This window comes from Helicoverpa zea, chromosome 28 (genome assembly GCF_022581195.2).
Source record: "Helicoverpa zea isolate HzStark_Cry1AcR chromosome 28, ilHelZeax1.1, whole genome shotgun sequence".
Lineage (NCBI taxonomy): Eukaryota > Metazoa > Arthropoda > Insecta > Lepidoptera > Noctuidae > Helicoverpa > Helicoverpa zea.
Genome location: NC_061479.1, coordinates 3,412,717 through 3,435,135, shown reverse-complemented (window position 1 = coordinate 3,435,135; position 22,419 = coordinate 3,412,717). Strand labels below are relative to the sequence as shown.

Sequence of the window (22,419 nt, the reverse complement as noted above, 5' to 3'; positions counted from 1 at the left end):
CTGTATCTTTGGTGGACGAAATAAAGGTAAAGAAAAAGATATGCTTTGAAGAAAGGTGAGTGAGATTTTGTTTGGTTTTTAATTTAAGAGTTAGTAATCTATACTTCTGCTGTCATTCAACACCTTTGACAATTATTACGGGTAGTCAGAAGCCAGTTGTAAGTCTGACACCAGTCTAACCAGGGGATGTCGGGTTGCCCGGGTGACTGGGTTGAGGAGGTCAGATAGGCAGTCGCTCCTTGTAAAGCGCTGGTACTCAGCTAAATCCTGTTAGAATGGAAACTGACCCCAACTTAGTTGGGAAAAGGCTCGGGAGATGATGATGGGCTATAGAATAGAATAGAATAGAATAGAATAGAAGTTTACAAGCCCCGACAGTTTTTTTTTTTTTTATATTAGACCTGTAGTTTCTGAGATAAGTGCGTTGAAACAAACAAACTCCAGTTTTATCATATTAGTAAACATACCTAGACTAACAAATTATTTATATAGGATCACCGAACAGCATTCTAAAATCTCTGCAAAGAATGTTTAACAAAATTTATCGCTAGCAATTCGTTGTAGCTTGCAGTAAATAAACTTTGCTAGGCTAAAGCTATTGTTTGACATAGCCATCCATCTTTACCATGCTAGGAGATTTTACAATATTCTGTGTTTATTTTTGGTGAAAATTCAGGTTTTTGTTTTGCGATATTTATATTCATGTAAGAGTTTTGAGTTATTTTGAACAGTAAAAAGGTATATATTATAGGTATATAGTACTTTCAAGATTAACGCATTCAAACCAATAAATAAAATGAAAACAGTTGACTTCTCACCATAACAAATTCACTTTTTCTGTGTTCGTTATAAAGACGCATAAATATTGACCCAACCACCTAAACTAGACTAAACAAAAAAACTCTTCATCTTTATACCTAATATTATCTGCCTGTATCACCCACGACTTTATATTATTAGAATAGATTTTGTCTATATCAACGTCGCTAAACCCCGAATATCTCTTACTCATCAAATATGGGTAAAACCATTAATTATTCTAGAGGTGAACCAAAGATAACTGGAATCCTTAATTATACTCCGCCTGCGTTTTGGATATTATTTCTTATTCAAGCTAAGAGCCCGCAAAATGGTAAATCATGTTATACACTGTGTTGCAAAAAATAGAGATCAGTTTTGCAAGAATATTTTAGGTACTTTAAAAAATTATGGAGATTTTTAGTTTAGCTTCACCTTGTTGAAAAAAATACTTCCCGTTTCTGGATAAGAAGTATTAATATAAAATAAATAATCCTTATATTTCTTGGATAAAACAAAATGTATCTAATAATGGTATTTATAACGGCTTATGTTTAACTGATCACCAGATATAGTAACAAATAGCAGACAAAAATAGTAAATGATCACCAAAATGAAACTCGCATTTTAATGTAAAATTATAACCAAAATTTTAACACTTTGCTATCCTATTTAAGTGAAATTACTCCAAAATAAATCACGCGTAAGCCAAAAATAGTAAATGATCACCATAATTAAACCACCATTTTAAAGTAAGATTATAACCAAAGTTTTTAAATTCTACTATCCTATTTAAGCAAAATGAGTCCAAATAAATCATTGTTATCCCAACCAAAAGTAGTAAATAATCATCAAAATTATACCAGCGTTTTAATTTAAAATGATAATCAAAGTTTTTACTTCTTGCTATCCTGTTTAAGTAAACTGACTCCAAAAAAATCAGTTCGGCCTGATACAATAAATGTAATAACATTATGGGGACCCTTTTCCTGCACTAGGGTGGAAAATTGTCTATTGCATGCCTCTAAACAGCGCGATAAGAGTGTGTTTTCGAGGGAGTGTATTGAGAAACACGTTCTTCTTCTTCTTTCTCCTGCCCTGTTCCCAATTTTACTTGGGGTCGGCGCAATATGTCATTTTCTTAAATTTTCCCCTGTCACTCGTCATACTGACACTCACTCCCTTCTCCTATTCACATCATCTTTCAGGCAATCCATCCATCTTTTCTTAGACTGACTGACTGGGGATCGTGTCCGGGCGGGCACAGCGCGGCGTTCGCGGTGCGGTGGGAGGGGCGCATATTTTGATAGCGCATGCATCGCAAGCCGGACACATAACTTAATATGGCATCATAATACTTTATCTATACATATAATAAATCTGTAGAAAAGTAATTTTTGTACATTGAAGAAATTGACAAAAAAAATAGCCAGCATGTTAAAGGATAACTAACAGAACCCATTTCCATCATTTTTGTCATTTTTGTCTGTTTGTCTGTTTATCTGTTTGTTTGTTCGGGATTCACGTAAAATCTACGAATTAAATGCAGACAATGCTTATACATAAAAATTCTACGTAACTTGGGGTATTACTTAGTTTTTGTTTCATCGAAATCGATTCACTCTATCAAAAGATATGATTAATTTTGTGAATTCAAGATGTAAAATATTACGACACGCAATCTATTTGTCAAAACTGTACATTTGAATGTTGTACTTTTATTAGTTGATCGGCCTATTATTAATCTTTACACAGAAAATCACACCTTTATAAGTAACTTCGTAAGAAAAAAAAAATATGAAAATTTTGTTTAGCCAAGGTTAAAGTAGCTCCATCTGTCTGTGGTAAATAAAATACATCAAAGGACAATGGGCAGATTGGTATACCCCACCAATAGCAATGTCATATATATCATTGGATAGGCCTTTTTATGTAGAACAACATTTACTATGACAGCTTTGCTGAAATGTTTGTCCGTTCTGAGATATAGATCAAAAACTGTGCAAAAGTTAGAACTAAGTAATCTATTGATAACTCAAGTTTTTAAAGGAAAATCTAAGTACTACCAAGTGTAAGTCTTGTAAGTGCTACCTGCTGTGCCCGTTAGGGTCCATAATTGTTACTATTATGTAGCATTTCAACCTTTTATTGTATCAACTGGATTTTGGGCGTAATGAGAAACCGCACCAATAGCAAAGTCATATATATCGTTGGATAGGTCTTTTTAATTGGAACAATATTTACAATGACAGCTTTGTGTTCTATTGTTTGTCCGTTATAAAAGGTTGAAATGCTACATACCTAATAGTAACAATTATGGACCCTAACGGGCACAGCAGGTAGCACTTACAAGACTTACACTTGATAGTACTTAGATTTTCCTTTAAAAACTTGAGTTATCAATAGATTACTTAGTTCTAACTTTTGCACAGTTTTTGATCTATATCTCAGAACGGACAAACATTTCAACGAAGCTGTCATAGTAAATATTGTTCTACATAAAAAGACCTATCCAATGGTATATATGACATTCCTATTGGTGGGGTATACCAGGTCCCATATATTTGTGCCCATTGTCCTTTGTCAAAGGAAGGAGCGAGGTGGTAAATGACAATATTACCATACATTCTTTATAGAGGATTATTATTTCAACAGATGGAGTTGTGTATTTTCCGTAATTCACCATATTTTAACACGTAGTGTAATTTTTCGATAGACATTCCAATAGTGTTTGTCAGTTTGCCGTGCCACTTCAAAATCCAACTATAATTATTACCTTGATGAAAAGAAAATTAATAGTTCTCAGCCAAATTTAAAACGGTGCCATCTAAATTATTTTTTGAACATTATGTCAAAAATGACGACTTTAGTGGAACAATTAATTATCATTTAAAGTTACAGATGGAGTTTATATCAGGATTTTTTCATAAACATAGTTTAGCTTATCTTCCACTAAGGTGATCTTCACACTGCCCCGCATCACGCTGCATCTTGCGTGTCGACGCACCTACGCGCGTTCCTGCGGGAGTGCAGATCTGCATCATCGTGCGGGTTTTTCACGCACTCACGCGCGTAGGTGCGTTTTGTAAATTCACGCACAGCGATTTCCATTTTCAAATATACACGTCACGCCCATTCAAAATCACGCGCGGCATTGCGGGATTCAGTGTGCCATACCTTGCGTCTCGCCCCGCACCTACGCGCGGGGGTGCGTGTTTCTCCGCATGTATGTGCGTGATCCGCATGAACGCGCGTGGATGCATTTTCAGTGTGTTGGACTATGCGTGTTTTCCATACAAACGGAGATATTTCCATACAACGGAAAAAACGCATCCACGCACTACGCTGCATCATGCGGGGCAGTGTGATAATCGCCTAATGTGGTGGCCTTAAAACAAATTACTTTGAGTGAGTAGTATTAAGTAGACCTTAATTATTTTTTCTGATGCAAAATATGTAAACTTAATCCTAGAAGAAATGAGGATCTATCTCTCGCAAGCGCTGCTAAGCGTGAGGTTGGTAATGTAGGATTCTGTAGCTTTAAAAACAAGCCCAGATACAAAGTGCAGATAAGAAATGGGAGCTCTCTCTATTTAATACCATACACACGTAAAATGCTTTATGTGTCTGAAAACGTACAAATTACGCGCCGCATACCAGAGACATGCTTACGATGCATGCACGATTACGAACAGTCTCAGTAAGACCCGAGCCAAGTCAAAAAACCCTAAAAAACACCTTTTATATAAAACTACGTTTGATGTCATTTAATCACAAAGACAGAATTGTTCTCTGTTGCAAATCCTATCCACCTATATCCTATCCTAATTCAGAATGCATTGCAGGTGTGCATTGCACAAAAACCAATGGTATCCTATTCGAGAAGTCAAAAGAGTTGACCTGCCAACGTCAGCTTCTGCGCTAAGCAAGTGTTCTTAATAGTACCATCAGAATTACATTCATCGTTGAATGAGGTGAATAAATTTTCAGAAACCACAATAACAGTAGGAGCCAAAGCGTATTATCGCTTCATAGAGCTCTGATTGGCCCCAGGTGACCAAGTCAGGTCTGATTTGACGTTCATCAGATCTTTGAAAGTGTTTCGGTGGATACTTACTGTCGTCCTGTCTACGTGTGACACAAAATCTATACATATAATAAATCTGTAGAAAAGTAATTTTTGTACATTGAAGAAATTGACAAAAAAAATAGCCAGCATTTTAAAGGATAACTAACAGAACCCATTTCCATCATTTTTGTCATTTTTGTCTGTTTGTCTGTTTATCTGTTTGTTTGTTCGCGATTCACGTAAAATCTACGAATTAAATGCAGATAATGCTTATATACAAAAACTCTACGTAACTTGGGGTATTACTTAGTTTTTGTTTCATCGAAATCGATTCACTCTATCAAAAGATATGATTAATTTTGTGAATTCAAGATGTAAAATATTACGACACGCAATCTATTTGTCAAAACTGTACATTTGAATGTTGTACTTATATTAGTTGATCGGCCTATTATTAATCTTTACACAGAAAATCACACCTTTATAAGTAACATCGGAAGAAAAAAAAAATATGAAAATTTTGTTTAGCCAAGGTTAAAGTAGCTCCATCTGCGGTAAATAAAATACATCATCAATTTGTCAAAGGAGCGAGGTGGTAAATGACAATATTACCATACATTCTTTATAGAGGATTATTATTTCAACAGATGGAGTTGTGTATTTTCCGTAATTCACCATATTTTAACACAAAGTGTAATTTTTCGATAGACATTTCAATAGTGTTTGTCAGTTTGCCGTGCCACATCAAAATCCAACTATAATTATTACCTTGATGAAAGGAAAATTAATGGTTCACGGCCAAATTTAAAACGGTGCCATCTAAATTATTTTTTGAACATTATGTCAAAAATGATGACTTTAGTGGAACAATTAATTATCATTTAAAGTTACAGATTGAGTTCATATCAGGATTTTTTCATAAACATAGTTTAGCTTATCTTCCACTAATGTGGTGGCCTTAAAACAAATTACTTTGGGTGAGTAGTATTAAGTAGACCTTAATTATTTTTTCTGATGCAAAATATGTAAACTTAATCCTAGAAGAAATGAGGATCTATCTCTCGCAAGCGCTGCTAAGCGTGAGGTAGGTAATGTTTGGATTTTGTAGCTTTAAAAACAAGCCCAGATACAAAGTGCAGACAAGAAATGGGAGCTTTCTCGATTTAATACCATACACACGTAAAATGCTTTATGCATCTGAAAACGTACAAATTACGCGCCGCATACCAGAGACATGTTTACTTTCAACTTCTGATCGCAAATACACTGTTCACGATTACGAACAGTCTCAGTAAGGCCCGAGCCAAGTCTAAAAAAACACCTTTTATATAAAACTACGTTTGATGTCATTTAATCACAAAGACAGAATTGTTCTCTGTTGCAAATCCTATCCACCTATATCCTATCCTAATCCAGAATGCATTGCAGGTGTGCATTGCACAAAAATCAATGGTATCCTATTCGAGAAGTCAAAAGACTTGACCTGCTGACGTCAGCTTCTGCGCTAAGCAAGTGTTCTTAATAGTACCATCAGAATTACATTCATCGTTGAATGAGGTGAATAAATTTTCAGAAACCACAATAACAGTAGGAGCCAAACCGTATGATCGCTTCATAGAGCTCTGATTGGCCCCAGGTGACCAAGTCAGGTCTGATTTGTTTGTTCATCAGATCTTTGAAAGTGTTTCGGTGGATACTTACTGTCGTCCTGTTTACGTGTGACACAAAATATGGTATATAAACGTCCTCCGCAATAGCGAAATTTTCCCGGTGTGCGGTAGTGACGCACAGTATACAACACTTATGTTTCTTTTGATTTGCTGGCTCCACCAAGAAATGGCAAATTGCGAGCGTACATTTTGAAAATCTTGGCAAAACTGCAGGTTTCAAGTACGAACACATGAAGTGGACTCGCACAGATACGTACATTTTGCCTATTCGTGAACTCATGCAAACATTTCGGTGGAGTCCCGGCTTAGGCCACCACATTAGGCGTGCGCGATCCTCGGGCGTGTGAGTAGCGCGGGCGCCGCGCGTGCGTCGCGAGCGCGTTGCGTGAGCGTCGCGTTTTGCTGCCCTGCGGCATTTGCAGCGCGCTCGCTCCGCGCACGCGCCGCTCTCCTTGACGTTTAACTGCTAAGGCGTTTAGCGGGCGGCGGGGATAGCGGGCGAAGGGGTAAGAACGCAACTCGAGCGCCGCGTGCTCGCCGCGAGCGCGTCGCTTGCACTCTTCACACATGCCGCAGGGCAACAAAACGCGACGTTCACGCAGCGCGCTCGCGACACTCACTCGCCCGAGGATCACGCATGCCTAATGTGGGGTCAGCCTTACCATAGTGAGTAAGTGCACAGAAAATCCCCGTCATCAAGTGTTTCTCCCCAGTAGTGAAACTATCCTACCCTATGCGCCTGCTGATGATGATGACTCATTTTATCATCCATCCAGCTATTCCCCAACTATGTTGGTGTTGGCTTCCAGTCACCGACTCTGTTCGAGTACCAATATTTTGCTTGGAGCGACTACCTATCTACCTATCTTCAATCCAGTCAACTACACAAGACGATATCCATGGTAAGACTGACAGACTTTCTGGCTTCTGATTAGTCGCAGCAGCTGCAGAAAATGTACAAATGACAGCTTTGTCAGACTCAAAGCATATAGACATAGATTATAGCTGTTTCCTGTGAAAATTACTTACGCACCATACGTAATAATTTTCCAAATTGGCTGACTAGATCCAGAGATATTCACAACGTCACAAACTTTACTTCTTTTGTTTAGATAAATGGTCACATCCACAACACAACCTTGATCAATGAATCTATGCGACTGCTAAGTGCTAATCCTAATTATACTGTCACGTGAAAGAATGCACCTACGGGATAAGTAGTATTTTGACTATTCTATATTGCCCACGCAGACGAAGTTGCGGGCAACAGCTAGTATGGTATATAAACGTCCTCCGCAAGAGCGAAATTTTCCCGGTGTGTGGTAGTGACGCACAGTATACAACACTTATGTTTCTTTTGATTTACTGGCTCCACCAAGAAATGACAAATTGCGAGCGTACATTCTGAAAATCTTGGCAACACTACAGGTTTCAAGTACGAACACATGAAGTGGACTCTCACAGATACGTACATTTTGCCTATTCGTGAACTAATGCAAACATTTCGGTGGAGTCCCGGCTTAGGCCTCCCCCACATTAGGCGTGCGCGATCCTCGGGCGTGTGAGTGGCGCGGGCGCCGCGCGTGCGTCGCGAGCGCGTAGCGTGAGCGTCGCGTTTTGCTGCCCTGCGGCATTTGCAGCGCGCTCGCGGCGCGCACGCGCCGCTCTCCTTGACGTTTAACTGCTAAGGCGTTTAGCGGGCGGCGGGGATAGCAGGCGAAGGGGTAAGAACGCAACTCGAGCGCCGCGTGCTCGCCGCGAGCGCGTCGCTTGCACTCCTCACACATGCCGCAGGGCAGCAAAACGCGACGTTCACGTAGCGCGCTCGCGACGCCCGCGCTACTCACACGCCCGAGGATCGCGCACGCCTAATGTGGGGTCAGCCTTACCATGAGTAAGTGAAACTATCCTACCCTATGCGCCTGCTGATGATGATGACTCATTTTATCATCCATCCAGCTATTCCCCAACTATGCTGGTGTTGGCTTCCAGTCACCGAATCTGTTTGAGTACCAATATTTTGCTTGGAGCGACTACCTATCTACAATCCAGTCAACTACACAAGACGATATCCATATTATGGTAAGACTGACAGACTTTCTGGCTTCTGATTAGTCGCAGCAGCTGCAGAAAATGTACAAATGACAGCTTTGTCAGACTCAAAGCATGTAGACATAGATTATAGCTGTTTCCTGTGAAAATTACTTACGCACCATACGTAATAATTTTCCAAATTGGCAGAACAACGACGCAAGCTTTACTTCTTTTGTTTAGATAAATGGTCACATCCACAACACAACCTTGATCAATTTTTAGACTTTATTTTTCTGGTGTTCAGTAGATATTTTTGGTAAGAAAACTAATTGTATCAAAGCATTTTATGGTGGTCATTATATTTGTTCCCATTTATAACTAATAAATAAAAATAAAAATGTTTGACTAATAATTGTATCTTACTTGCTACACTATAACTACTATTTATTATATTTTTAGTCTGCAAGAACCTCTTTGCAGGCGAAGGCTTCCTCCATAGAAACCCATTTGCCTCTATCCAGAGCAGTTTTCATCCAGCCCTCTTACCAGATACGAAGTAGTCCATATTATGTTATTCTTATGTATCAACTACATATATTACTGCCAAGTCTCATCGAGATCCGCTTAGCCATTTGCGCGTAACGAAGTAATTATCAGATCAGACATACACTCACAAAAAATATAAAATAGGATACACAAAAAAATGCTAAACGATACAGAATCTAGCTATACACAAAATCAGTTATTACCAATCTAAAACAATTTTCTAACAAAACTGCAAGCGATAGGACCAATCAATATATCTTGTTTTGACAACCGCTCCACTGACGTCATCAAAAACAAAATGGCTGCCATTGACGGTTTAATAGCTGCAAACATAAAACGAATTACGGTTTGTTTTTTATTGGGGAAAGTAGCTGAAGCATCTGGTTTTGCCTGTGTTAGGATAAAGTACGTATATTTTGGGTGGTGTGTAGTTATTCTGGGCAAAGGAGCTAGAATTACTCTAACTTAGTTGTGATATTTTTGTCGGCGTTTCACCGTTATTTTTTCAGTATCATATTAATATCTTCTTTCTTTTTTTAGCGACTTCAAAAATTTGGTTCTCATTTGGTCCTAAATATATGGTAGAACTGATTTTGATGCGGTTTTTAGCACAGTATTTGTCAAACTAAATTATTGAAGTAGTTTTTTTTTTAATTAGTTATTTTTCCGGGGGCAAGCCACTTCTAGCCGATCTTTTTGGGGATGAATGTATTAAGCCTATGTTACAGCTTTTTCACACTGGCGGATTTTCCGTTTGGGTTTATGCAAAAGTGTAAAAAGGTAAAGGCTAGGTTAAGCAAAGAACGTCGTAGGTGACAATGACTATTTGGTTAATTTTTCTACCTTGTACGTACTCTCTATACACCTAAAGGATAAGGATATTTTTATCCTAAGCCACACGATAATACTTCTAAAAGAATGATAAATAAGTTCATACTTATCTCTTAGCCACTAAGAGACCAGTCAAGGGGATTAGGGGAGTTAAGGCCACTTCGAGTTACAAGTAGTGTTGTATCTTTATCTTTTATCTTTTTGTATCTTTTCCTTTGGGAGGGTGAAATGGCATGGCGTTTTTAGAATTATTTGATGGTGATATTTTGATGAATTTTATATTTTTATCCTGGTGAAGTATTAATTTCCTTTGGGACGTGAGTAAAACCGTGCGAAACAGCTAGTTTAAATAATTATTATAGTTGATTTTTGTATGACCTATGTAATATTTCAATAGCATTTAAATACTCGATGCCAGTTGAACTTAATTAAGCTACATTACATAAAAAACCACCCAACGTAGCCTTAACATACCACTTTTTTTCAATCACACAAAATACAGGCAGACAAACACATTCAAATTACAACAAAATTACTATTTAACTTGACTACAAAACTATAAATTGCAAGGACGCAATTTTGTCCCAACTGTTTTTTAATCTTTATTATTGCATTATCCAACCATTTCAGTATTTTCTTTTCAGCTGCAACTAGAAAATTACTTCGCTGTGTAATAAAAAAACTAGAAAGAATATTATCTTTACTCGGAAACCACAATAACGTAAATAGTCGTAGCTGTCATTTAGGCTTCTCACTCACGTTCGATAATCGGTTACCGATTTTTTGTAGGAGAAAAATAGAACACGCTGATAGCAATAGTGCAACGCATATGTCCTACAAAATGTCTGTCAGACGGTCAGTAATTCCTTAAGATTGTCCTACAAAATATCGGACCGTTTTTCTGTCCTACACAAAGTCTGATGTCGGCAGGCAGCCTTAGCCCCCTAATACACTAGGTTACGCATTCTTCGGTGTTTCGGAAGGCACGCTAAATTGGCGGGTCTCGGCAGTCATTGGAACATTTTTGGCAGTCGTTACGGGTAGTTAGAAGCTAGTAAGTCTGACGACCAATGTTACTGAGGTATATTAGTTAAGATACATAGATGCTCCATGTAAAACACTGGTACTCAGCTGCATCTAGCTAGACTTGAAGCCGACCCTAACTTGGTTGGGAAAAGGCCACGAACATGATGAGAAGCTAGCATGTCTGACAACCAGTCTTACCATACTGTATTAGGATACCCAGGTAACTGGGTTGAGGAGTTCAGATAGGAAATAGCTAGATATAAAACACTGGTACTCAGCTGCATCGGACTGGAAGCAGACACTACTTACTTGAGTAAATTAAACAGATAAAAGAATATTTATCTAAATCGTAGTCGTGTCTTCGTCACGTTGTCGTGAGCTCAGAGTCAGATCGTAGGACCAGACATCTAATTTAGATATCATTGTCTAAGGATTACTGAGATAAATCGTTGTGGGGATGAGAAGATGTAGGATACGACAGAAGACAAACATTGGTGTAAATAGATTATTATGACTTTAAGATTCTGCATCTTAATTTGTGAACAAAGTGGTAGTTTGCTATATAGTCCTTTTTTATGATGGTAAATCGTCAAATGATCTCTCCCGCTGTGGGTGCAGTGTAAGGAACTGTCGGACTCTTACTGACTAAAACCTACCATGTTCCTTCTTAAGCCCTTTATGTACCAGGGCCGCGGTAACTCGCGCGAACAATACCGCAGCCCCGGCAATGCATGGAGTCGTTCCTTGATCAAGCCGAAGTCACTTTGTGGGTTTTCATTTTCATAAAGCAGCCCATAGTCTGGAAACTGGGAATGTCATCAAATGACCCTTCAAACTGTGGGTTCAGCGTGAGGGAATGTCAGACTCCTACTGACTAAAACTCATAATTTTCCTTCTTAAGCCTTTTATGTACCAGGGCCGTGGTAACTCGCGCGAACAATACCGCAGTTGTAGGTTTAGAAAGCAGGCCATAGTCTGGAAGTTAGCAGTGTTATACCCCCGTGTCTGGGAGGGCACGTGGCGCCGGCGTCCCCGAATGCTACTCAGTAGCAGTCGTTGTTACAATTCCATGTCAGAGGCCGTCAGGCGGATTCGAAAAGACTTTGAGACTAGGGCTTGTTAGGTAATTAAACCTGCAGTTCTAAGTATGAATGAGACAGTTGCCAATTTAAATTTAACAAAGTCCGGTGAACTTTCCAAATATTGTTATTTCACTTTGTTATGTAAAGACAAACTACTATATTTTAGGAAACAATTCTGAAAATATCTTTGAAGTCGAAAGGTCACAGCGGAACACGTGTTGATGACGTACTAAAATTGTGTATTTATTTTGGGACATACATGTTACACACAGATATATACCACAAAATATTTTAATCTGAAGAGTTTTTTGTCTGCTTGCAGGCACTTTGGAGCGATTTGAAATATTTAGTGTTAGATAGCCCATTTATCAAAGAAGGCTTTAGCTTAGGGGCTGCCTCCACGAGCGAGAGAATCGCGACGAGTCCGCCCTTATATCGTCGGATAATCTCCACGAACGAGCGATAATTCCGCCGCATATCGTCGCGAGTCGTTACGGTATCGCGGCGATTCCGCGGCGACTCGTAACGGTGTCGCCGCGTTTCCTTGACGTCACGTTGCCAAATGAATGGATTCAGTTACGTACCAGACGAGAGCGAAATAAGTAAAGCGAGAGGCAATGCTGAAATGACGCTGCGTTTTGACAGCGCGCCCGCCGCGTTGCTAGTCGCGGCGGGCTAGCGACGATGTAATGACGTTTTGCGCGCTTGTTGCCACTCGTCGCATCGCGGCGATAATATCGCCGTGTGGAGACGGTTCCATAGAGAGTGTATAGAAAAACGTGGCACCGCGATAATATCGCCGCGATTCTCTCGCTCGTGGAGGCAGCCCCTTACTTCTAGTACGGGTCTGTGAAAAAGACCTCACCAGATACGCATGAATTAAACCACTGATGGAAGACAGCAAATAAATACTTTTCCCTTATACAAACGCGTGGCTTGACAGTATTCTTTAGGTTATTATTTATTTTCTTTTTCACATAAAAAAATCTGATATCAGCAGTCCGTTTTGATCTAGCATGGTCATAAATTGCCTATATGCTCTATATGAGGTTGCCCGGGTAAGTAGGCTGAGGAGTCGAGATTTGCAGTCGCTCCATGTAAAACTCTGGTACTCAGCTGCATCCAACTGGAGGCTCAACCAAATATAGTTTAGGAAAAAGCGAAGCAAATCATGATCCTTTCTTTACAAGAAGACGGATGTACTCAATCAACCAATGAAAGCTTAGTCAGCAAATTCCTCAATCACAGTCGTAGTTCATCACAAGAGTTGCTGATTCACGAATGTAATCAACTGAGTTTGAATTTTAATCTAATTTGGTAGGACTGAAATTTGCATAACAATTCAATCAGTTAGTTTCTTAACCGAATAACAGAAGCGCTATGAATTATGTTAATATTTGAATCGTAGTTGAATTATTGTGTTCACAGTTTCAGTTGGAGGTTGCACAGTTACGTTAGAGAGTTGCTACCTAATTGCTACCAGCTATCATTAGTTGCTATCAATTGCTACTTTTATAGTTTTGAAAATAATCTACTGCTTAATGTAACAGCGATTCTGACATCAGGATCGCTATGACTTTATCTATGTAAAAACATTGACCAAAAGTATTTATTAAGTTTTGTTAGTCAAGAATTGCTACCTAATTGTTACCTTACAGTATTTTATTTTAAACCACATAGATTTCAAGATTTTAATATACATAGATACACACATACACATAAATACACATACACATAGATACACATATACATAGATTTTAATAAATTGAGTTTTAGCACCTCAAGAAAATAAAAAGTTTTCACTTAAATACCGAAAAATACCAATATGATAAATTCTTCAAAGATCCGATAAAACCAATAGATTTACCTATCCCTACAGGATAGCCTTTCTATTTTATTCACAAGTTCATAACCTAGACATAACTTTTTTCGCTTATCCATAAAGTAAGCGTGAAAAGTGATATGTAGGTACTCGCATCTTTTGTTATAAGAATTTCGTACTGGTAACAAAAACAAGTTTTCCTTTGATATAACTATAATTTGAAAAGTTTTTTATTGACTTTTTTGGAAACAGAGAGTTATTAATTTGCTCATGTTTGTTTATGAAATAATAATTTGAAACATTGTGTTTTTTGATTAGGTATTTTTTTTTAATAAAAGGTATTTAAAGTCAATTAAAGGTTAGTATCTGACGAGAACAGCTATCTAGAAGACTGGCTGATTCACGGGGTTTTATTGTGAGGATATTATTTTGCGCACCCGGTCAAAATATACAAGCATCGGTCAATACTTCGCGAAAGTTCGCGAAGCGTCGGAGCTTTTATAATACTAGAACATAGCCGCCTTCTCGAACCTAGTATAAACATTAGATTGTCCACACCCGTGCACGGATGAGATTTACAAGTAAAACATCATTAAACCTACAAAACTTCTACCCATTTATCTAAACCACGGAAGCACACATTATCTATACAACAAATACTTGGCAAACACTCCGATTTCTTACAAAAATACTCCTTTCTTTAAACCGAATGGTATAAGATTACAAAGTCATAGCTTGTTCAATAATTCATTGGAACGCCGCTTGCGCGATGCAGCCGTTACAACGCCATCTGTTGGTCGACGAACGCAACTTGACCTGTATGCATTTGATGTTAAATTCATTACGTTTGATAGTTGATACGAGGATTGGTAAATCCTATTTATATCCTACTTCCTACTTATATTATAAATGTGAAAGTTTGTGAGAATGTATGGATGTATGTTTGTTATTCAATCACGCGAAAACGGCTGGACCGATTTGATTGAAATTTGGTATGTAGATAGGTGATACCCTGGATTAACACATAGGCTACTTTTTATCAACACACCATGCGGGCGAAGCCGCTGGCGGAAGCTAGTAATGTTATAAAATAAAATTAAAGAAGAAAAGAAAGATTTGATCTCTTTGGGAAGTAGAAATATAATAGTAAGATTTTATCAATGAAATAATTGCTATGGATCCGTCACTGGGTTACGGTAACCTGAAAATTGAAAAATGTGACATAGAAGAGAGAGTTTTCAGAATATTCAAAATCGTAGGCTAAAACATTGTGTATTCATAATATTTTATGATACGTTACTAGCCAAAAATCATTGTAGTTTCTCAGCCCCTAGACTTCTTCATTATATTAAAGACAGGATTAAGTTTTTCTAAGAACTACATTTACTCGCTTATTAAAAGCTGACTTACCCTATTTCTGAAGAAATGAAAAAGCAAAGAATGTAAGCTTATTCCAGCCCAGTTACGCGGTGTCCTGCGTGAGCGACGAACAAGGCGCGACGCGACGCTGCGAACGCGACGAACGCGATCAACTCAACGGCATTCCCTGCATGCGGCCTATGTGACAGTCTGCGGCGAGACGCGACGTAACGCGAACTTGTTTTGAGGGCGACCAGGATGCGACACCACTAACTATTCAGAAGTGTTGATTGTTGCGGGACAAAAAACATAAACATTAAAGAAATCGTTCATTAGTACAAACAAGTTGGAAGAATATGAATATGAACTTTCAAGCAAAATTGTAACATGTATTGTAACACAACTTCTCCATGATTTGAGAAGTAATGACCAAAATCACGTAGGACATTTGTCGCGTATAGCATCGCGTCGCATTACGTCGCCTCGTGTTGCGTCGCGTCGCGTCGCGTTCGTCGCTCACGCAGGACACCGCGTTAATGGGTTCACAACCACGGAGATTAATTACAAGAAAACGTAGGTATAAAAGAAATATAAGATGGTAATAAGAGCTATATTGTGGCCTGTTTTTGTTTACAATTTTGTATTGTTTACATTGTACGTAGCGTAAAAATTAAAATTGTTTTGGTCACGCGAAGCGTTGACCACCTCTTTAGTAAGATCTTTTAAAAGAGCCTTTGAATTTCGATTCCACGAACCTAAGGTTTCAACTGGAAATTGATCGAAAATATAATAATAAGTTTTTTTTTTTATGTAAATATAGATTTAGTTTAATTTCATTTATAATCATTCCAATTTGTTCAGACAGAACCAATAAATTCCAATCAGTACTGAACCCCCAAAAAAAAAAAATAATTAGATAAATCATCCCCGTTGCCCTCTTGTCTTTGCGATTTAGCGACTGATTCCCAGCGGCCCGGTAAGTTACCATGTAAGCTTTTTTTTTTTTTTTAAATAAATTGTTTATTTCTTCACTTTGTACATAATTTTACAATATTTTGCTAATTCTAAAAAGTGCTGATGTATAATTTGCCCGAACTAGGTAAAAACCTGTGTCTCGGGCGTAATAGTGATTATTATTATATTTATAGCGAATTAACAATAAATTGCAAAAGTAACTAAAAACTAGGTCAGTGTGACAAATACAGTGTTGTTACACATGTTTATTATAATGCTTACATACTAATTAAAATATACATATTGAGTACCTACAATATTTGAGTGTAAATATGCGGGCCTAAAAATAATCAGTAATCCACTATCCCTAAGTAAAATATGAAATTATATAATGTGTAAAAATGATTTAGAGCTAAATATTATCTAGAGTTTGACGCTATCAGACGCCTTTATAATCTACGGAGTTGATGTATCTATATTCAGCGGCTTTTCTAGCAGGGCATTCGGAATCTCCCGTCTTGTGATTGTGGGGTTTTTTATAGCGCTTGCAGGTTGCACATTTCGGCGGTTCTTCCTTTGAAGAGCATTCTTGAGTCGCGTGTCCTTCTCCTCCACAGTGGCCACAAGTAGAGGTAGCAGATTTGCAAGTCTTGGATGCATGACCATACTGCTGACACTTGAAGCACCGAGTCACAAGGGTGAAATCATGTACCGGGCACGAAGCTCTCAAGTATGTGGGTGTGGGTTCGATTCCAGGTCAGGCAAGTATCAATGCAACTTTTCCAAGTTTGTATGTACTTTCTAAGTATATCTTGGACACCAATGGCTGATAAAAAGGTGAAGGAAAACATCTCGAGGAAACCTGGACTATAGTCTGAAATCACCAACTCGCATTGAGCAAGCGTGGTGATTAATGCTTAATCCTTCTCCGTGTGAGAGGAGGCCGCAGCCCAGCAGTGGGACGATAAAAAGGCTGTTACAATACAATTACAATACGGTAAGTTACCTGGCGAGTAATCACCTGTCATTTTTACATGTATTCATTACATTGTTATAGTGGTTTCCCATATACTAACCCACTAAAATCGAATCAAGCCAGCAGCATCAGCCCAAGTAGATTTTCTATAGTTAGCAATAGTTGAGCACAAACCGGGGACTGTCCTTGGTTCCATTTCTGTAGTATATACAGGCATAACCGTCAGTTTTGTGTCACTATTAAATTAGTGTTAAAAGTGCTTCAACGTGTTAGATTTGGCCCCACGTTCGCCTTTTGAAAATCCGGGACTCTATAGTCCCGTTGTTTAGTGGAGACATCACTACATAGTATAAAACAAAGTCGCTTTTTCTGTCCCTATGTCCCTTTGTACGCTTAAATCTTTAAAACTACGCAACCGATTTTCATGCGGTTTTTTTATCAGATAGAGTGTTTAAAGAGGAAGGTTTATATGTATAATAACATCCATTAAATAGTGGGGAAATACTTACTGGTAATCCCGTGCGAAGCTGGGGCGGGTCGCTAGTACAAAATAAATCATCCATGTAAGAATACAAATCCAATTATAATACATGAGTCTAGCATCAATCAATGAAATAACTATTACAGTATATGATAAGCTTAAACTACTAAATACCCAATTTAATCTAAAGTTATAATATAATCTGCGTTTATACATGCAATCTAGCTTATAAACTAAACTTTAGAACCTAGATCAATATGAAAGCTTACAGAGTCTTTGTATTGTAAACAAAACCTGGATTTTGCGAAGATAATTAATGTCTAGACAGATTGATAATATTATGGTTTCTGTCTGAAAGTCTGTAGGGCAAAGCCCTAGTCGCATTTCGCCCACAGCTGTTCTCATGTAAGGATATAAACCAGCAGCGCAGCACATATTATGTGCATAAGCATTTGTGCAGACACAAGTGCATGCACTCTCTATTTCTCGTTCACGCTCGTGGCCCGATGGGACGGCAATCCGACACGACTGGAGAGAGATTGGGCTCAGGACTGACATTAACGTGTTCTCCAAAGCACAGATATATCAATCACCATATTCCCAAACTCCACGATTTTCACCTTTTCATGACGATTTCGTCCTTCGGAAGTTAAGTTATATTTGTGGGTCTAGTCTATGCTATCATTTGAACATCGTTGTCATTACGGGTAATGATAAGCCATCAAGTATGACAACCAATGTTACCAGAGAGTAGGTATCAGGTTACCCAGGTGACTGAGTTAATGAGATCATATAGGCAGTAAAACACTGGAACTCAACCCAAAAACAGTTGAGAAAAGGCTTGTCAAATGATAGAGGTAATGAAGTTTGGAACACATTCAGTTGTTTTTATTACGTTCAAACGTGTCTTTATTTTCGCAGTCATAAAAACAAAAGTGCCAAGATTGTAAGTATCCCGTTTTATGGCTCTCCAGGGAACAATGTGCCAACTTTCATCTGAAGTCATTAGTAACTGCCTCGTCGGTTTAGGAGTCGGGGTTCACGGGTTTTCAGGTACGATTTTCGAAATCGCTTTGTGGATTTTAGAAAATTTCACAAAGCAGCCCGGAACCTGGAAGTTGGTAATTGACACACCCGTGCATCGGAAAGCACGTAAATGTCTGTCCCGTGCTTGATTTATCTGATTACCGTCCCATCGGGCTATGAGAGTGAAGAAATAGTAAGTGCACCTGTCTGCACAAATGCTTGTGCACTATTATATGTCCTGCGCAGATGATCTCCTTATATTGATCTCCTGATATCTGATATATATATGATCTCCTTATATCCTTATGATCGAAGGGCCTCAGTATTCATGCGGATTTAAGAAAACTCTGCCACCAAGGCTTATATCACCAGGTGATTAAAAAAAACCTGCAGTTCTCTCAACAAGATGAGAATAAGAAGAAGAAGAAGTAAGAAAAAAATCTACATCACAAGTTTTCTTACATAAACAAATCAAATATACAAAAATTATCCTTAAAAGCCTTCACTCAGCATTTACTTGGCAAATGTAAACTCAATTGTAGATACGGAATATCCTGATGGAGGCTCATACGAATCTGAGTGAAAATAGAATCATCCCGCGGTTTCGCTTGTCAATCACAGAGTAGGTTTTGGGGTACAAATAAATTCGGCGTTTTATTTGTTCGGATTTTAGGTCGGTGGTTGTTGGGAGCGGAAGCGGGAGCGAATGTTGTGCGAATTTACCTAAATCTTAGAAAGCAGTACGTACTAAAATAATAGTTGATTTTTTTGATTATGGATGAGTATGAGTGACCTGATATTGTTAACTGGACTGGAAGTGATCTATACAAATATTTAAAGCTGAAGAGATATCCTCAAATATTTAAAGCTCAAGAACCACTGGTCTCAATTGAAAAATTCTTAGTCTCCTTATTGAAGTCCGAATAGATTTTTTTTATGTTTTTTTTTTTTTGAGAAATTTTCGGATTGAAAGATCTTTCAGAGAAAATAAAGTTTTAAGTAAGTTTATATGATAAGTGCGTATGGTAATTATAAATCACGCCTCAAATCGCAGGCATATTGGGCTATTGTCATTAACATTTTATTTATTTCTCAACATATTATTTACATTTTTAAATATTAAATTAAAAAAAGTCGTGGTGGCCTAGTGGGTAAAGGACCTCTCAAGTATGAGGGCGAGGGTTCGATCCCAGGTCAGGCAAGTACCAATGCAACTTTTCTAAGTTTGTATGTACTTTCTAAGTATGTCTTAGACACCATTGGCTGTGTTTCGGATGGCACGTTAAACTGTAGGTCCCGGCTGTCATTGAACATCCTTGGCAGTCGTTACGGGTAGTCAGAAGCCAGTAAGTCTGACACCAGTCTAACCAAGGGGTATCGGGTTGCCCGGGTAACTGGGTTGAGGAGGTCAGATAGGCAGTCGCTTCTTGTAAAGCACTGGTACTCAGCTGAATCCGGTTAGACTGGAAGCCGACCCCAACATGATTGGGAAAAGGCTCGGAGGAGGAGTATAAAATATAAAAAAAAAAAACATTTAAAAATATAAAAAATAACAAAACTTTTATGTTTCTGAACATCATTCAATTTATAATTTCGAAGTATTTGCAATTAAAATATAATATTATATCGCTCCCGCTACCTCTTATCAACAAAACCGCTACCCAACCGAGTGATATGTACGCATTCCCAATTTTGTTCACATGTCGCGCCTCCCTCGAAAATCAACGAAAATATTATACTACCATAATATAACCAAGTATAAGAATAAATGTACATTTAGGCCTCATGGGAAGATAAAGTTATTACACGCTTTACCATGTGAGATGGCTTATTATCTCCCGTGGAATTCGTGATCAAAATTTTTAGTACTTAACTTTTAACAAAAAGTAGGTAAGTATATGAAACTAACGAAAAAAGAGGAGTGTAATGAGTAGAGGTATCTAAAGGTTCAGCATCATCATCTCAGCCATAGGACGTCCACTGCTGAACATAGGCCTCCCCCTTAGATCTCCACAGATTCCTGTTGGAGGCGACCTGCATCCAGCGTCTTCCGGCGACCTTTATAAGGTCGTCTGTCCACCTTGTTGGTACCACATACAGGTTAATTAAGAAAAAATCGGGCAGACGGATCACCTGATGGTGAAGTGATTATTACCGCCCTCCTGACGGACACCTGCAACACCAAAATCGTCTCCAGTTGCTGGCCTAATAATTAGGGAAGGTCATCTATGAACTGCCGGGGCTGCGGGATTGTTCGCGCGAGTTACCGCGGCCCTGGCACATGAAAGGCCTACGACGGAACATGACGGTTTTTAGTCAGTAAGAGTCTGACACTCACTCACCGGTGCTAACCCACATTTGATGTTTTTTGACGTCGTTAAAAAAAACATCTATGCAGATTTTCTTCATTGTTTGAAAATTAAGAAAATCTAAATAGCGAAAAAAATGGCTAAAACTGCTATCTTTTATAGGATACAAAGCAGTTCTAATATTACATTTTAATTGAGATTGATTTGGTAGGTGGAAAACGGCGTAGCGATCACTCTACCAGCAAGAAACTGTGCAGAAATCAAACCAACTACTTACCCATTTTATGACCGTATATACAACATGTAACTTAATTAACGCACATCCTGAAATTAGTTTGTTCAGAATCGTTTACTGAATCAATTTATATCATTTTTAATATAGGTAATTTTTTATCACAAAAATAATTAAAACTACGGAAATTATTGTCATATTAACCCTGTACAGTCAAAACAAAATTCAAATAGACCGTAACTCAAAGTAATAAGACTTCGTGTATTGTCGGCTTTTTCCGTAGTTTCGTTATGTTGTGTCGAGTCGAGACGAGCGCGGCGCGATATTTGCGTGCGTAGTAGTATGACCAAAAAGTTCTCCAAGAATTGGTATAACTAATTTAGTAAATAACAATGCATATACATGTTAAATTAAAAATTCAGTGTATGTATTATGATTATAACATAATATTCTAACTGGGGTGTTTGAGGGTGTGCGTTAATTACGTTACATGTTGTATAAGCACGTTTAATCTAAAAAAATCCCTTTTTAATCGAATCTGGTCAAATAAAAAGGGTTAAAGTAATAAAATAAAAGTAATAAGTATCCAATCCCAGTTTTATGAGGTATCTGTCCCTTGAGGATCAGAAAGGTCTTCTAAGGATATTTTATTTTGTAATTATTAAATGATGACGTAACAACATGGTGCGTGACTGAATTTGTAAAGGCATTTAATATTTATTGGTATCAATATTTTGTCAGCTGTTTTTATTTGATTTTACATGCTACTATGTAACGTGAATTATATTTAAAAAGCTACATATACATTTAATTTGCTGTGGTCAATTTCTCAAAAATAAACAACGGAAGCCGTAATGGAAAATTACTGCTTTAGAAACAGGGAAAAATATACATATGTAAGTTTATAAGTAGGTAACGCAAGGAACACTTGTATAAAATAATATTAACCCAAAGTTATCGCAATTATGTTTACGAAATTCATTAGCTTGTCGATGTTTCATTTCGATTCAGTATTTCTGTTGGATGCGTTCCGTCGCAGAGCGTTTGGGCGCGTTCAATTTCAATGGTAGTGAACAAAACGTAAATAAAGAGTTGTCACATAAAACTGGCATAGTAGTCGTCATGGCTCTTGCCAATTAAGAAAAACACGGTAAAGGGTAGTTCCTGTTACGTAATTCCTGATTCTTTAAAGTCGTAAATAAGA

General features: G+C 38.0%; 1 protein-coding gene across 2 annotated transcripts in view; it reads right to left on the bottom strand.

The window, feature by feature from the left end:
• The window catches only part of LOC124643716 (synaptotagmin-7), a 649,264-nt gene that overhangs the window by 356,152 nt on the left and 270,693 nt on the right, over positions 1-22,419 (bottom strand). The window lies entirely within an intron of this gene.